Source organism: Bombina bombina, chromosome 4 (assembly GCF_027579735.1).
Source record: "Bombina bombina isolate aBomBom1 chromosome 4, aBomBom1.pri, whole genome shotgun sequence".
Taxonomy (NCBI): Eukaryota; Metazoa; Chordata; class Amphibia; order Anura; family Bombinatoridae; genus Bombina; species Bombina bombina.
The window spans coordinates 817,212,214-817,231,172 of NC_069502.1; the positions used below are offsets into that span (position 1 = coordinate 817,212,214).

The window sequence follows — 18,959 nt, forward strand, 5'->3', positions numbered from 1 at the left end:
AATGTATTACCCCCTAATCTAATCCCCCTACACCGGCCCTACCTATAATAAATGTATTAACCTCTAATTTAATCCCCCTACACCGCCGCCGCCTATATTAAACACATTAACCCCTAATCTAATCGCCCTACACCGCCGCCAGCTATATTAACTATATTAACCCTAATTATATTAGGGTTAATATAGTTATTATATATATTAACTATATTAACCCTAATTATATTAGGGTTAATATAGTTAATATCGTTATTATATTATCTATATATTAAGTATAATAACCCTATCTAACTCTAGCATCCCTAACTAAACTCTTATTAAAATAAATCTAATATTATTAATGAAAATATTCCTATTTAAATCTAAATACTTACCTATAAAATAAACCCTAAGATAGCTACAATGTAATTAATAATTACATTGTAGCTATTTTAGGGTTTATATTTATTTTAAAGGTAACTTGGTATTTATTTTAACTAGTTACAATAGCTATTAAATAGTTAATAACTATTTAATAGCTACCTAGTTAAAATAATTACCAATTTACCTGTAAAATAAATCCTAACCTAAGTTACAAATACACCTACACTATCAATAAATTAAATAAACTACAAATATCTAAACTAAAATACAATAAAATAATCTAAACTAAATTACACAAAAAAACAAACACTAATTTACAAAAAATTTAAAAAAATAAACCTTAAATAAACCTAACACTACCCCCCTGAAGATCTACCTACCTTGTATTCACCCAGCCGAGCAGAACTCTTCATCCGATCCGGGAGATGTCTTCAATCAAGCTGCAGAGAAGTCTTCTTCCATCCGGCGATGTCTTCAAGCAAGCGGCAGAGAGTCTTCTTCCATCCGGTGATGTCTTCAAGCAAAGCGGCATCTTCAATCTTCTTTCTTTGCTCCTCCGCCGCGGAGCATCCATCCGGCACGACGACTTCCCGACGAATGAGGTTCCTTTAAATGACGTCATCCAAGGTGGCGTCCGTCCAATTCCAATTGGCTGATAGGATGCTATCAGCCAATCGGAATTAAGGTAGAGAAATCTGATTGGCTGATTGAATCAGCCAATCGGATTGAACTTGAATCTGATTGGCTGATTCAATCAGCCAATCAGATTTTTCTACCTTAATTCCGATTGGCTGATAGAATCCTATCAGCCAATCGGAATTCGACGGACGCCATCTTGGATGACGTCATTTAAAGGTACCTCATTCCTCGTTTAGTCTTCGTGCCGGATGGATGCTCCGCGGCGGAGGAGCGAAGAAAGAAGATTGAAGATGCTGCTTTGCTTGAAGACATCGCCGGATGGAAGAAGAGTTCACTGCCGCTTGATTGGACATCGCCCAGATCGGATGAAGAGTTCTGCCCGGCTGGGTGAATACAAGGTAGGGAGATCTTCAGGGTGGTAGTGTTAGGTTTATTTAAGGGGGGTTTGGGTGGATTTAGAATCGGGGTATGTGGGTGGTGGGTTGTAATGTTGGGGGGTGGTATTGTGTTTATCTTTACAGGCAAAAGAGCAGTTTTCTTTGGGGCATGCCCCGCTAAAGGCCCTTTTAAGGGCTGATACGGGTAAAAGAGCTTTGAACTTTTTAAATTTAGAATAGGGCAGGGAAATTTGTTTATTTTGGGGGGCTTTATCATTTTATTAGGGGGCTTAGAATAGGTGTAATTAGCTTAAAAATCTTGTAATTTTTTTTTATTTTTTGTAATTTAGTGTTTGTTTTTTTGGTAATTTAGTTTAGTTTAATTTAATGTATTTTAGTTTAGATATTTGTAGTTTATTTAATTTATTGATAGCGTAGGTGTATTTGTAACTTAGGTTAGGATTTATTTTACAGGTACATTGGTAATTATTTTAACTAGGTAGCGATTCAATAGTAAATAACTATTTAATAGCTATTGTACCTAGTTAAAATAAATACAAAGTTGCCTGTAAAATAAATATAAACCCTAAAATCGCTACAATGTAATTATTAGTTATATTGTAGCTATATTAGGGTTTATTTTATAGGTAAGTATTTAGATTTAAATAGGAATTTCTCCTGTTAAGTGTAGTCAGTCCACGGATCATCCATTACTTATGGAATATATCTCTTCCTAACAGGAAACTGCAAGAGAATTACCCAGCAGAGCTGCTATATAGCTCCTCCCCTCACATGTCATATTCAGTCATTCTCTTGCAGCCTAACTAAAAAGGAAGCTGTGAGAGATCTGTGGTGTTTTTTAACTTAGTTTATTTCTACAATCAAAAGTTTGTTATTTTAAATGGCACCGGAGTGTGCTGTTTATTCTCAGGCAGCATTAGAAGAAGAATCTGCCTGGGTTTTTTTCTATGGTCTTAGCAGACGTAACTAAGATCCACTGGCTGTTTCTCATCTGAGGAGTGAGGTAACTTCAGAGAAGGGGAATAGCATGCAGGGCTCCCCTGCAACAAATGAGGTATGTGCAGTAATTTATTTTCTGAGGAATGGAATTGACTGAGAAAATACTGCTGATACCATTGTAAAGTAAGTTCAGCCTTAAATGCAGTGATAGCGACTGGTATCAGGCTGATGTGTGTGTGTGTGTGTGTACACTGAATGTATTTTTCTAAGGAATGGAATTGACTCTGAAAATACTGTTAATACTGAAATAATGTATGAGCCTTAACTGCAGTAAAAGCGACTGGTAGCAGGCTTATTAATAATAATACATAACTTTCAAATGTATGTTTAAAACGTTTACTGGCTTGTTAATCGTTTTTGTGAGGTACTTGGTGATAAAACTTATTAGGGCATAATTTTTACCACATGGCCATTTTTGTTTTCTGCATAGAAACAGTTTCTGAGCTTCCCCACTGTTGTAATATGAGTGGGAGGGGTCTATTTTAGCGCTTTTTTGCGCAGTAAAAATTCAGTCACAATCTGTCTACCTCCATGATCCAGATCGTCTCTAGAGAGCTCAGGGGTCTTCAAAATCCATTTTGAGGGAGGTAATCAGGCACAGCAGTCCTGTGACAGTGTATTTGACTGTGAGAAAAACGTTAATTATATAATTGTTATCCGTTTTTGGGTACTAAGGGGTTAATCATCCATTTGCTGGTGGGTGCAATCCTTTGCTAACTTAATACATTTACTGTGAAAATTTGGTTGCTATAACTGTTTTGGTCATTGTTATTTCAACTGTGTCAGTTTTTCTGTGCTTCTTAAAGGCACAGTAACGTTTTTTATATTGCTTGTAAATTAATTTTGAAAAGTATTTCCAAGTTTGCTAGTCTCATTGCTAGTTTGTTTAAACATGTCTGACTCAGAGGAATCTCTTTGTTCACTATGTTTAAAGGCCAATGTGGAGCCCAATAGAAATTTGTGTACTAATTGCATTGATGCTACTTTAAATAAAAGTCAATCTTTACATGTAAAGAAATTATCACCAGACGACGAGGGGGAAGTTATGCCGACTAACTCTCCTCACGTGTCAGTACCCTCGCCTCCCGCTCAGGAGGTGCGTGATTTTGTGGCGCCAAGTACATCAGGGAGGCCCTTACAAATCACTTTGCAAGACATGGCTACTGTTATGACAGAAGTATTATCTAGGTTGCCAGAATTAAGAGGCAAGCGCGATAGCTCTGGGTTAAGGATAGAGCGCGCGGATGAGATGAGAGCCATGTCAGATACTGCGTCACAGTTTGCAGAACGTGAGGACGGAGAGCTTCATTCTGTGGGTGACGGATCTGATCCAGGGAGACTGGATTCAGAGATTTCCAATTTTAAATTTAAGCTAGAGAACCTCCGCACATTGCTAGGGGAGGTATTAGCGGCTCTGAATGATTGTAACACGGTTGCAATTCCAGAGAAATTATGTAGGTTGGATAGATACTATGCGGTACCGGTGTGTACTGACGTATTTCCTATACCAAAAAGGCTTACAGAGATTATTAGCAAGGAGTGGGATAGACTGGGTGTGCCTTTTACCCCTCCTCCCATATTTAGGAAAATGTTTCCTATTGACGCCACCACACGAGACTTATGGCAGACGGTCCCTAAGGTGGAGGGAGCAGTTTCTACTTTAGCTAAGCGTACCACTATCCCGGTGGAGGATAGTTGTGCCTTTTCAGATCCAATGGATAAAAAATTAGAGGGTTACCTTAAGAAAATGTTTGTTCATCAAGGTTTTATTTTACAGCCCCTCGCATGCATTGCGCCTGTCACTGCTGCGGCAGCATTCTGGTTTGAGTCTCTGGAAGAGGCCATTCGCTCAGCTCCATTGGATGAAATAATCAACAAGCTTAAAACACTTAAGCTAGCTAACGCATTTGTTTCTGATGCCGTTGTGCATTTAACCATACTTACGGCTAAGAACTCCGGATTCGCCATCCAAGCGCGCAGAACGCTATGGCTTAAATCCTGGTCAGCTGACGTGACTTCTAAATCTAAATTGCTTAATATTCCTTTCAAAGGGCAGACCTTATTCGGGCCCGGCTTGAAAGAAATTATTGCTGACATTACGGGAGGTAAGGGCCATGCTCTACCTCAGGACAGGGCCAAATCAAAGGCCAAACAGTCTAATTTTCGTGCCTTTCGTAACTTCAAGGCAGGAGCAGCATCAACTTCCTCCGCTCCAAGACAGGAAGGAGCTGTTGCTCGTTACAGGCAGGGCTGGAAAGTTAACCAGTCATGGAACAGGGGCAAGCAGGCCAAGAAACCTGCTGCTGCCCCCAAAACAGCATGAAGAGAGGGCCCCCTATCCGGAAACGGATCTAGTGGGGGGCAGACTTTCTCTCTTCGCCCAGGCTTGGGCAAGAGATGTCCAGGATCCCTGGGCGTTGGAGATCATATCTCAGGGATATCTCCTGGACTTCAAAACTTCTCCTCCACGGGGGAGATTTCATCTTTCAAGGTTATCAGCAAACCAAATAAAGAAAGAGGCGTTTCTACGCTGTGTACAAGACCTCTTACTAATGGGGGTAATCCACCCAGTTCCGCGGACGGAACACGGGCAGGGATTCTATTCAAACCTATTTGTGGTTCCCAAGAAAGAGGGAACCTTCAGGCCAATCTTGGACTTAAAAATCCTAAACAAATTTCTAAGAGTTCCATCATTCAAAATGGAAACTATTCGAACCATCCTTCCCATGATCCAAGAGGGTCAGTACATGACCACAGTGGACCTAAAGGATGCCTACCTTCACATACCGATTCACAAGGATCATTACCGGTATCTGAGATTTGCCTTCCTAGACAGGCATTACCAGTTTGTAGCTCTTCCCTTCGGATTAGCTACGGCTCCAAGAATCTTTACAAAAATTCTAGGATCACTTCTGGCGGTACTAAGACCGCGAGGCATAGCGGTGACTCCGTACCTAGACGACATTCTGATACAAGCGTCAAGTTTTCAAACCGCCAAGTCTCATACAGAGATAGTTCTGGCATTTCTGAGGTCGCATGGGTGGAAGGTGAACGTGGAAAAGAGTTCTCTATTACCACTTACAAGAGTTCCCTTTCTAGGGACTCTTATATATTCTGTAGAGATGAAAATTTACCTGACAGAGGCCAGGTTATTAAAACTTCTAAATGCTTGCCGTGTCCTTCACTCCATTCCACACCTGTCAGTAGCTCAGTGCATGGAAGTAATCGGCTTAATGGTAGCGGCAATGGACATAGTACCATTTGCGCGCCTGCATCTCAGACCGCTGCAATTGTGCATGCTAAGTCAGTGGAACGGGGATTACTCAGATTTGTCCCCCCTACTAAATCTTGATCAAGAGACCAGAGATTCTCTTCTTTGGTGGCTTTCTCGGCCACATCTGTCCAAGGGGATGACCTTTCGCAGGCCAGATTGGACGATTGTAACAACAGACGCCAGCCTTCTAGGCTGGGGAGCAGTCTGGAATTCCCTGAGAGCTCAGGGATTATGGACTCAGGAGGAGAAACTCCTCCCAATAAATATTCTGGAGTTAAGAGCAATATTCAATGCTCTCCTAGCTTGGCCTCAGTTAGCAACTCTGAGGTTCATCAGATTTCAGTCGGACAACATCACGACTGTGGCTTACATCAACCATCAAGGGGGAACCAGAAGTTCCCTAGCGATGTTGGAAGTCTCAAAGATAATTCGCTGGGCAGAGTCTCACTCTTGCCACCTGTCAGCGATCTACATCCCAGGCGTGGAGAACTGGGAGGCGGATTTTCTAAGTCGCCAGACTTTTCATCCGGGGGAGTGGGAGCTTCATCCGGAGGTCTTTGCTCAACTGATTCGTCGTTGGGGCAAACCAGATCTGGATCTCATGGCGTCTCGTCAGAACGCCAAGCTTCCTTGTTACGGATCCAGGTCCAGGGACCCGGGAGCGGTGCTGATAGATGCTCTGACAGCCCCTTGGGTCTTCAACATGGCTTATGTGTTTCCACCATTCCCGATGCTTCCCCGTTTGATTGCCAAGATCAAACAGGAGAGAGCTTCGGTGATTCTGATAGCGCCTGCGTGGCCACGCAGGACCTGGTATGCAGACCTAGTGGACATGTCGTCCTGTCCACCGTGGTCTCTGCCTCTGAGACAGGACCTTCTAATTCAGGGTCCTTTCAAACATCCAAATCTAATTTCTCTGAGGCTGACTGCTTGGAGATTGAACGCTTGATTCTATCAAAGCGTGGCTTCTCGGAGTCGGTTATTGATACCTTAATACAGGCTAGGAAGCCTGTTACCAGAAAAATTTACCATAAGATATGGCGTAAATATTTACATTGGTGCGAATCCAAGAGTTACTCATGGAGTAAGGTTAGGATTCCTAGGATATTGTCCTTTCTACAAGAGGGTTTAGAAAAGGGCTTATCTGCTAGTTCGTTAAAGGGACAGATTTCTGCTCTGTCTATTCTTCTACACAAACGTCTGGCTGAAGTTCCAGACGTTCAGGCTTTCTGTCAGGCTTTAACTAGGATTAAGCCTGTGTTTAAGTCTGTTGCTCCGCCGTGGAGCTTAAACTTAGTTCTTAATGTTCTTCAAGGCGTTCCATTTGAACCCCTTCTTTCCATTGATATCAAGCTGTTATCTTGGAAAGTTCTGTTTTTGATGGCTATTTCCTCGGCTCGAAGAGTCTCTGAGTTATCTGCCTTACATTGTGATTCTCCTTATCTGATTTTTCATTCAGACAAGGTAGTCCTGCGTACTAAACCTGGGTTCTTACCTAAGGTAGTTACTAACAGGAATATCAATCAAGAGATTGTTGTTCCATCTCTGTGTCCTAACCCTTCTTCAAAGAAGGAACGACTTTTGCATAATCTGGACGTAGTCCGTGCCCTGAAATTCTATTTGCAGGCAACTAAAGATTTTCGTCAAACTTCTTCCCTGTTTGTCGTTTACTCTGGACAGAGGAGAGGTCAAAAGGCTTCGGCTACCTCTCTCTCTTTTTGGCTTCGTAGCATAATACGCTTAGCCTATGAGACTGCTGGACAGCAGCCTCCTGAAAGGATTACAGCTCATTCTACTAGAGCTGTGGCTTCCACCTGGGCCTTTAAAAATGAGGCCTCTGTTGAACAGATTTGCAAGGCTGCGACTTGGTCTTCGCTTCACACTTTTTCAAAATTTTACAAATTTGACACTTTTGCTTCCTCTGAGGCTATTTTTGGGAGAAAGGTACTTCAGGCAGTGGTTCCTTCTGTTTAATGTTCCTGCCTTGTCCCTCCCTTCATCCGTGTACTTTAGCTTTGGTATTGGTATTCCATAAGTAATGGATGATCCGTGGACTGACTACACTTAACAGGAGAAAACATAATTTATGCTTACCTGATAAATTCCTTTCTCCTGTAGTGTAGTCAGTCCACGGCCCGCCCTGTTTTTACGGCAGGTCTAAATTTTAATTAAATTCCAGTCACCACTGTACCCTATGGTTCCTCCTTTCTCGTCTGCTTTGGTCGAATGACTGAATATGACATGTGAGGGGAGGAGCTATATAGCAGCTCTGCTGGGTAATTCTCTTGCAGTTTCCTGTTAGGAAGAGATATATTCCATAAGTAATGGATGATCCGTGGACTGACTACACTACAGGAGAAAGGAATTTATCAGGTAAGCATAAATTATGTTATTTTAATTATTAATATTAATTAGATCTATTTTAATAAGAATTTAGTTAGGGAGTTAGATAGGGTTATTATACTTAATATATATATAATATAATAACTATATTAACTCTAATATAATTAGGGTTAATATAGTTAGTATAGCTGGCGACAGTGTAGGGGGATTAAATTAGGGGTTAATATTTTTAAAATAGATGGCGGCAGGGTAGGTAAGATAGATGGCGGCGGGGTAGCTAAGGTAGATGTCGGCGGGGTAGATGGGGTAGATGTCGGCCGGGTAGATGTCGGCGGGGTAGATGTCAGCGGGGTAGATATGGTAGATGTCGGCGGGGTAGATGTCGGCGGGGTAGATGGGGTAGATGTCGGCGGGGTAGATGGGGTAGATGTCGGCGGGCTAGATGTCAGCGGGGTAGATGGGGTAGATGTCGGCGGGGTAGATGGGGTAGATGTCGGCGGGGTAGATGTCAGCGGGGTAGATGTCGGCGGGGTAGATGGCGGCGGTGTAGCTAAGGTAGATGGCGGCGGTTTAGGGGTTAATAACTTTATTAGGTAGCGGCGGGGTCCGGGAGCGGCGGTTTAGGGGTTAAACACTTTATTAGGGATCGCGGACCGCGGTTGACAGGTAGATAGACATTGCGCATGCGTTAGGTGTTCGGAATTGTTTGCGCATGCGCTACATGTGAACGAGCATGGATTGTCAATGACGATTTGTTAGGGAACGCATGCGCAGTTTGATCGCGTTACGTGTGCAAAAAGGGGCTGGACGCCACGGGGTATGAGCTATAATTCGTTAAGGGCAATGTCAATCAAATTAGATACGAGGGACAAGATGGTGGGCGGAGGAAGAAAGTAAGCGAAGTAGGGTTTTAAATCCTTCGATTATGGTTTTAGTCTTTAATTATAAAAAAATTATTAATTAAACTAACGTTTATTTTAGGTAATTAACAAGATGAGGAAGAGTGGTGAACGTGACTTGACATTCACTTTAACTAGGCGGCTCACCTTGTCTATGCCGCACCCTAACTACTTTCTTTATAGTAACTCTTGCTGTCTAACAGAATGCTGACCCTATTTTTCCTACCTAGTACAGCAAGACTGCTTAGCATTATCTACATTTGACTTAAAAGTTCTTATATATAGATATTTCACCGTGGCATTCATACTTAAGCGAACTTGCCTAGTGGCTTTTTGGCTGCTACCTGTCATGACTAAAATAACACCTGAGGTCTAAATAATGAGTTCCACAAGTTGGCTCCTCTTTTTCATATAGCCCTTTGTCCATGTTATTACCCTACAAAGTATGAGGTCCAAGAGTTGTCTCCTGTTTAATATAGAAGGCTTAGGTAGATATTGGCATGTGTTTCTTTTCTTCCTATAGCAAATGTTCCATTGCAGAGCTTAATATCATATAAATAGTAGACATCATTTACTGTATACAAACTTTTACTTTAAATTTTACATTATGTTCTTTGATTTAGCAGATGTTGCTAATTGCATATGCCTTTTACTATATGTTCTGAGGGAATACGACTAAGCAAGGCTATAGATTTACAAGTGTACCCAAACTTATGTTCAAAGTGTTTTCCTTTTCTTTTCCCTCTGCAGCGTTTGCTTCTTTTCAGAGCTTTATATCATATAGATAATAGACGTTGTCTGTTATATGTCAATGTCCACTCTGTAATCCACATCATGCTCTTTTGATTTAGTGGATATTGTTAATTGCATATGCCTTATTAAGATGTAATTTGTATGATGTACCTTGTCATAAGTCCCTTTTTGGAATGCAACCATGCAATGTTATGCAATGTTATCATATTCTCTATGTATGCCAAAACTTTGACCTCAATAAAAATATTTAAAATAAAATTTCTCTTTCTACTTTCCTGTGTTTTTTGTTAAATAAGTCCAAGATTTGTTGGTTGGTTAAGACAAAAGTAGAAGGATTTTGCTACATTTAATATCTCTTATGTTAATAAAATAGAGACTTATTGGGAAGACTCTAAGTCCTTCATGCGGGGGGAAATTAAATTGTATCTTTGTAGCTGGAGAAAGAAAGGCACTGCTACGGAATCTCAATTAGCTTCCCAAGTTAGAAACGCATTCAGACGATATTATAGCGATAAATCGGTTTATAATTGGGATAAATATTGTAAGGCAAGAAGGGAAAGGGACATCTTTTTAAAGCAGAGATCTCCGTAAGAGGAATTCTATGGGAATTCTGCTAAATATTGTCAAAATTAGAAAGAATAACATTTTTATTCCAGCTATTAAAGTGGATAATATGAGATATACCAATTCCGTGGATATTAGTAAAGCTTTTTTTTTATTTTATCAGGAACTTTATGCAGAGCCAGATGTAGATCTGGACAATCTAGATAATGTTTGGACTAAGATTAAATTTCCTAGGATTTTTGAAGAAGATCTTTTAATGTTGAATCACCCTATCACTGAGGATGAGATTGTGGAAGCTATCAAATCAGCTAGTATAAATAAGGCACCTGGCCTGGACTTCCTGCTGATAGAATATTATAAAATCTTAAAGGATGAAATGAAAGATATATTAGGGAGCTTATTTAATTATTATTTTTATTTGAATAATGCTATGTCGAATTACTTTTCCGCAGCACGTATTTCTCTAATATTAAAGAAAGGTAAGGACCCTGAGGATCCAGCGTCATATAGACCTATATCAATTCTTAATGCTTACTATAAATTATTTACTGCTATCATTGCATCAAGGATGTTCCGATCAGCCAATAGAATGCAAGCTCAATCTGATTGGCTGATTGGATCAGCCAATCCGATTGAACTTGAATCTGATCAGCCAATCAGATTTTTCCTACTTAAAGGAACTTTCATTCGTCGTCTAGTCGTCGTTGAAGAAGGATGTTCCGCGCCGGAGGTCTTGAAGATGGAGCTGCTCCTCGTCGGATGGATGAAGATAGAAGATGCCGCTTGGATGAAGATGTCTGCCGGTCCGGATGTCCTCTTCTGCCCAGATAGGATGAAGACTTCTGCCGCTCTGGATGTCTTCTTTTGGTCCATCGGTGCTCGGCTGGGTGAAGACGACTCAAGGTAGGGAGATCTTCAGGGGGGTAGTGTTAGGTTTATTTAAGGGGGGTTTGGGTTAGAGTAGGGGTATGTGGGTGGTGGGTTGTAATGTTGGGGGGTGGCATTGTGTTTTTTTTTTACAGGCAAAAGAGCTGATTTCTTTGGGGCATGCCCCGCAAAAAGCCCTTTTAAGGGCTGGTAAGGTAATAGAGCTGTTAACTTTTTTAATTTAGATTAGGGTAGGGAAATTTTTATTAGGGGGCTTAGAGTAGGTGTAATTAGCTTAAAATTCTTGTAATCTTTTTTATTTTTTGTAATTTAGTTTAGTTTATTTAATTGTATGTAATTGTAGTTAATTTATTTAATTAATTAATTTATTGATAGTGTAGTGTTAGGTTTAATTGTAACTTAGGTTAGGATTTATTTTACAGGTAATTTTGTAATTATTTTAACTAGGTAGCTATTAAATAGTTAATAACTATTTAATAGCTATTGTACCTAGTTAAAATAAATACAAAGTTGCCTGTAAAATAAATATAAATCCTAAAATAGCTACAATATAATTATTCGTTATATTGTAGCTATATTAGGGTTTATTTTACAGGTAAGTATTTAGCTTTAAATAGGAATACTTTAGTTAATAAGATTTAATTTATTTCGTTAGATTAAAATTATATTTAATTTAGGGGGGTGTTAGGGTTAGACTTAGCTTTAGGGGTTAATACATTTATTACAGTAGCGGCAAGGTCCAGCCGGCAGATTAGGGGTTAATACTTGAAGTTAGGTGGCAGCGATGTTAGGGAGGGCAGATTAGGGGTTAATACTATTTATTATAGGGGTTGCGAGGCGGGAGTGTGGCAGTTTAGGGGTTAATAACTTTATTAGAGTGGCGGCGAGGTCCGGCCGGCAGATTAGGGGTTAATAAGTGTAGTTAGGTAGCGGCGACGTTGGGGGGGGCAGATTAGGGGTTAATAAATATTATGTAGGTGTCGGCGATGTTAGGGGCAGCAGATTAGGGGTACATAGGTATAATGTAGGTGGCGGCGATGTGCGGTCGGCAGATTAGGGGTTAAAAATTTTTATTATAGTGGCGGCGTTGTGGGGGGGCCTCGGTTTAGGGGTACATAGGTAGTTTATGGGTGTTAGTGTACTTTAGAGCACAGTAGTTAAGAGCTTTATGAACCGGCATTAGCCCAGAAAGCTCTTAACTACTGACTTTTTTCTGCGGCTGGAGTCTTGTCAGTAGAGGGTCTAATGCTCACTTCAGCCAAGACTCTAAATACCGGTGTTAGGAAGATCCCATTGAAAAGATAGGATACGCAATTGGCGTAAGGGGATCTGCGGTATGGAAAATTCGCGGCTTGGAAGTGAGCGTTAGACCCTTTCCTGGCTGACTCTAAATACCAGCGGGGGGTAAAAAGCAGCGTTAGGACCCCTTAACGCTGCTTTTGACGGCTACCGCAGAACTCTAAATCTAGGCGTATGACTTATATAGTATCTTGTATTAATGAAGCACTGAAATGCTAGATAGGTAATTTAATTTTTTTATTTTTTTTTTAAGTGTGGATAAGAGAAGTTACTGTGGTGTGTTAAGCATTGTCATTTTAGAATAAGTATGATTTATATATTGTCTTGTATTAATTAAGCGCTGAAATACTAGATGGTTAAATTCTTTGCTATTGGGATTTAATGTTATTTTTCTGCATCCTGCTAGTTGCAAGAGGAAGTGGATGGTATATGATTTACACTGTTGGATCATAAAGATTTAAAAAAAAAAAAAAAAGAATAGGAATAACTTTTGTTATTTTGGATAATTTTGTTTATTTTTTGTAATTGTAGTGTTTATTATTTTTAGTAATGTTAGGTTTTTTATTTTTTGTATTCGATTTTTTTAAACAAGTAATGTTAGTTTTTTTTTAGTTTAAGCTTAGATTTTATTTTTAATTCACAGGTAAGTTTGTATTTATTTTTAAATAGGTAGTTAGTTAATAATTGTAACTTTACTTTAGGTCTATTTTAATTATGTTAAAGGTAGGGGGTGTTAGGTTTAGGGGTTAATAGTTTAATTTAGCTAGTTGCGATGTGGGGGGATGGCGGTTTAGAGGTTAATTATTTTATTTAGTGTTTGCAAAGTGGGTGGACGGTGGTTTAGGGGTTAATAGGTTTCCTTCCTTTTAGCGATGTGGGGGGCGGCGGTTTAGAGGTCAATAGGTTTATTTAGTGTTGGTGATGTGGGGGGTGGCGGTTTAGAGGCTAATAGGTTTATTTAGTTTTGGCAGTGTGGAGGGGCGGCGGTTTAGAGGTCAATAGGTCTATTTAGTGTTTTAGTTAGTGTTGGCGATGTGGGGGGCGGCAGTTTAGGGGTTAATAGCTTTATTTAGTGTTGGTGATGTGGGGGGGTCGGTTTAGGGGTTAATAGCTTTATTTAGTGTTGGCAATGTGGGGGGCGGTAGTTTAGGGGTTAAAAGGTTTAGTTAGTGTTGACGATGTGGGGGCAGCAGTTTAGGGGTTAATAGGTTTAGTTAGTGTCGGCGATGTGGGGGGCGGTGGTTTAGTTAGTGTTGATGATGTGGGGGCAGCAGTTTAGGGGTAAATAGGTTTAGTTAGTGTCAGTGATGTGGGGGTGCGGTTTAGGGGTTAATAGGATTAGTGTCGATGATATGGGGGCGGCGGTTTAGGGGTTAATAGCTTTATTTAGTGTCTGGGGGAACAGCGGTTTAGATCATTTTGTTTTGGCAAATTAGTTATGTGTTAAGTTAAATCATTATTTCGGATCCATTCTTTATTCATATTCATTATTCTATTGTAAACTTTAAAATAGAATAATGAATGTGAATAAAGAATGGATCCAAAATAACGAATATAACCAATTATTTATTTAACTAATAAAAACAAAACAAAACAATTTTTTTCTAGCACGTCTAGTGAATAGTACACACACATGCCCTCTCTTCTCTCTCACCCACTGCTTTATGTGAATAGTACATACACATGCCCACTCTTCTCTCTCATCCTCTGCTTCATGTGAATAGAAAATACACATGCGCTCTCTTCTCTCTCACCCTGCTTTATGTGAATAGTACATACACATGCCCTCTCTTCTCTCTCACCCACTGCTTTATGTGAATAGTACATACACATGCCCACTCTTCTCTCTCATCCTCTGCTTCATGTGAATAGAAAATACACATGCGCTCTCTTCTCTCTCACCCTGCTTTATGTGAATAGTACATACACATGCCCTCTCTTCTCTCTCATCCTCTGCTTTATGTGAATAGTACACACACATGCCCTCTCTTCTCTCTCACCCACTGCTTTATGTGTATAGTACATACACATGCCCTCTCTTCTCTCTCATCCTCTGCTTTATGTGAATAGTACATACACATGCCCACTCTTCTCTCTCATCCTCTGCTTTATGTGAATAGTACATACACATGCCCTCTCTATCCCTTCTCCTCACCCTCTAGTTCATTAAATGATATTTTGAAAATTCTTCTTTCTCTTGTTAAGTGTAGTCAGTCCACGGGTCATCCATTACTTATGGGATTATATCTCTTCCCCAACAGGAAGTGCAAGAGGATCACCCAAGCAGAGCTGCTATATAGCTCCTCCCCTCATACGTCATATCTAGTCATTCTCTTGCACCTAACTAAAGACAGGTCGTGTGAGAGGACTGTGGTGTTTTAAACTTAGTTTTTATTTCTTCAATCAAAAGTTTGTTATTTTAAACAGCACCGGAGTGTGTTGTTTGTTCTCAGGCAGCATTAGAAGAAGAATCTGCCTGCGTTTTCTATGATCTTAGCGGACGTAACTAAGATCCACTGGCTGTTCTCATACATTCTGAGGAGTGAGGTAACTTCAGAACAGGGGAATAGCACGCAGGGCCCCCCTGCATGGAGGTATGTGCAGTAATTTATTTTCTAAGGAATGGAATTGACTGAGAAAATACTGCTATTACCGATATAATGTAAGTGCAACCTTAAATGCAGTAGTAGCGACTCGTATCAGGCTGATGAGTATGTATGTATACACTGTAGTATTTTTCTGGGGAATGGAATTTCACTCAGAAAATACGGTTAATACTGAAGTAATCTGAGCCTTCATTACAGTAAAAGCGACTGGTAGCAGGCATTTTAATAACACTTCATAACTTTAAAATTCATTTGCAAAACGTTTACTGGCATGTTAATCGTTTTTGTGAGGTACTTGGTGATAAAACTTATTGGGCATGATTTTTACCACATGGCTGTCGTTTTTTCTGCATAAAAACAGTTTACTGAGCTTCTCCACTGTTGTAATATGAGTGGGAGGGGCCTATTTTAGCGCTTTTTTGCGCAGTAAAAATTCAGTCACAGTCTTCCCTTTCATCCTCCATGATCCAGGACGTCTCTACAGAGCTCAGGGGTCTTCAAAGCTAGTTTGAGGGAGGTAATCAGTCACAGCAGACCTGTGACAGTGTGTTTGACTGTGATAAAAACGTTAATTAATACATTTGTTATCCGTTTTTGATTATCAAGGGGTTAATCATCCTTTGCTGGTGGGTGCAATCCTCTGCTAACTTTATACATTTACTGTACAAGTTTGGTTGCTATAACTAATGTAGTTCACTGTTATTCAACTGTGGCAGTTTTTTTGTGCTTCTTAAAGGCGCAGTAGCGTTTTTTATATTGCTTGTAAATTTATTGAAAGTATTTTCCAAGCTTGCTAATATCATTGCTAGTCTGTTAAACATGTCTGACACAGATGAATCTGTCTGTTCACTATGTTCAAAGGCCAATGTGGAGCCCAATAGAAATGTATGCACTCAATGTATTGATGTTACTTTAAATCAAACTTTGCATGTAAAGAAATTATCACCAGACAACGAGGGGGAAGTTATGCCGACTAACTCTCCTCACGTGTCAGTACCTTCGCCTCCCGCTCAGGAGGTGCGTGATATTGTGGCGCCATGTACATCAGGGCGGCCCATCCAAATCACTTTGCAAGACATGGCTACTGTTATGACAGAAGTACTATCTAAATTACCAGAATTAAGAGATAAGCGCGATCACTCTGGAGTAAGAACAGAGCGCGCTGATAATGATAGAGCCATGTCTGACACTGCGTCACAATTTGCAGAACATGAGGACGGAGAGCTTCATATTGTGGGTGACGGATCTGATCCAGGCAGACTGGATTCAGAGATTTCTACTTTTAAATTTAAGATTGAGAACCTCCGCGTATTGCTAGGGGAGGTATTAGCGGCTCTGAATGATTGTAACACGGTTGCAATTCCAGAGAAAGTATGTAGGCTGGATAAATACTTTGCGGTACCGGTGTGTACTGACGTTTTTCCTATACCTAAAAGGCTTACAGAAATTGTTAACAAAGAGTGGGATAGACCCGGTGTGGCCTTTTCACCCCCTCCTATATTTAGGAAAATGTTTCCAATAGACGCCACCACACGGGACTTATGGCAGACGGTCCCTAAGGTGGAGGGAGCAGTTTCTACTTTGGCTAAGCGCACCACTATCCCGGTAGAGGATAGCTGTGCTTTTTCAGATCCAATGGATAAAAAATTAGAGGGTTACCTTAAGAAAATGTTTGTTCAACAAGGTTTTATCTTACAACCCCTTGCATGCATTGCGCCTGTCACGGCTGCGGCGGCATTCTGGTTTGACTCTCTAGAAGAGACCATTCGCACAGCTTCATTGGACGAAATTATGAACAAGCTTAAAGCCCTTAAGCTAGCTAACTCATTTGTTTCTGATGCCGTCGTACATTTAACCAAACTTACGGCTAAGAACTCCGGATTCGCCATCCAGGCGCGCAGAGCGCTGTGGCTTAAATCCTGGTCAGCTGATGTGACCTCTAAATCTAAATTGCTTAATATTCCTTTCAAGGGGCAGACCTTATTTTGGCCCGTCTTGAAAGAAATTATCGCTGACATTACCGGAGGTAAGGGCCATGCCCTGCCTCAAGATAGAGCCAAATCAAAGGCTAAGCAGTCTAATTTTCGTGCCTTTCGTAACTTCAAGGCAGGAGCAGCATCAACTTCCTCCACTTCAAAACAGGAAGGAGCTGTTGCTCGTTACAGACAGGGCTGGAAAGCTAACCAGCCCTGGAACAAGGGCAAGCAGGCTAGGAAACCTGCTGCTGCCCCTAAGACAGCATGAAGTGAGGGCCCCCTATCCGGAAACGGATCTAGTAGGGGGCAGGCTTTCTCTCTTTGCCCAGGCTTGGGCAAGAGATGTCCAGGATCCCTGGGCGTTGGAGATCATTTCTCAGGGATATCTTCTGGACTTCAAAGCTTCTCCTCCACAAGGGAGATTTCATCTTTCAAGGTTATCAACAAACCAAGTAAAGAAAGAGGCGTTTCTATGCTGTGTACAAGACCTCTTGCTAATGGGGGTGATCCACCCAGTTCCGCGGACGGAACACGGGCAAGGATTTTATTCAAATCTATTTGTGGTTCCCAAGAAAGAGGGAACCTTCAGACCAATCTTGGATTTAAAAATCCTAAACAAATTCCTAAGAGTTCCATCATTCAAGATGGAAACTATTCGAACCATCCTTCCCATGATCCAAGAGGGTCAATACATGACCACAGTGGACTTAAAGGATGCTTACCTTCACATACCGATTCACAAGGATCATTACCGGTATCTAAGATTTGCCTTCCTAGACAGGCATTACCAGTTTGTAGCTCTTCCTTTCGGGTTAGCTACGGCCCCAAGAATCTTTACAAAGGTTCTGGGCTCTCTTCTGGCGGTACTAAGGCCGCAAGGCATAGCGGTAGCTCCGTACCTAGACGACATTCTGATACAAGCGTCAAGTTTTCAGACTGCCAAGTCTCATACAAAGATAGTTCTGGCATTTCTGAGGTCGCATGGGTGGAAGGTGAACGTGGAAAAGAGTTCTCTATTGCCACTTACAAGGGTTCCCTTCCTAGGGACTATTATAGATTCGGTAGAGATGAAAATTTACCTGACAGAGGCCAGGTTATTAAAACTTCTAAATGCTTGCCGTGCCTTTCATTCCATTCAACACCCGTCAGTGGCTCAGTGCATGGAGGTAATCGGCTTAATGGTAGCGGCAATGGACATAGTACCATTTGCGCGCCTGCATCTCAGACCGCTGCAATTGTGCATGCTAAGTCAGTGGAATGGGGATTACTCAGATTTGTCCCCTCTGTTAAATCTGGATCAAGAGACCAGGGATTCTCTTCTATGGTGGCTTTCTCGGTCACATCTGTCCAAGGGGATGTCCTTCCGCAGGCCAGATTGGACGATTGTAACAACAGACGCCAGCCTTCTAGGTTGGGGCGCAGTCTGGAATTCCCTGAAGGCTCAGGGATCATGGACTCAGGAGGAGAAACTCCTTCCAATAAACATTCTAGAATTAAGAGCAATTTTCAATGCTCTTCTGGCTTGGCCTCAGTTAGCAACTCTGAGGTTCATCAGATTTCAGTCGGACAACATCACGACTGTAGCTTACATCAACCATCAAGGAGGAACCAGGAGTTCCCTAGCGATGTTGGAAGTCTCAAAGATAATTCGCTGGGCAGAGTCTCACTCTTGCCACCTGTCAGCGATCCACATCCCAGGCGTGGAGAACTGGGAGGCGGATTTTCTAAGTCGCCAGACTTTTCATCCGGGGGAGTGGGAACTTCATCCGGAGGTCTTTACCCAACTGATTCATCGTTGGGGCAAACCAGATCTGGATCTCATGGCGTCTCGCCAGAACGCCAAGGTTCCGTGTTACGGATCCAGGTCCAGGGACCCGGAAGCGGTGCTGATAGATGCTCTGACAGCACATTGGGTCTTCAACATGGCTTATGTGTTTCCACCTTTCCCGATGCTTCCTCGA

General features: G+C 41.3%; 1 protein-coding gene across 3 annotated transcripts in view; it reads left to right on the plus strand.

Annotated features, from left to right (window-relative positions):
- LOC128657100 (zinc finger protein OZF-like) overlaps positions 1 to 18,959 on the plus strand; it is a 155,728-nt gene that overhangs the window by 43,673 nt on the left and 93,096 nt on the right. The gene's annotated exons all lie outside the window — the stretch shown is intronic.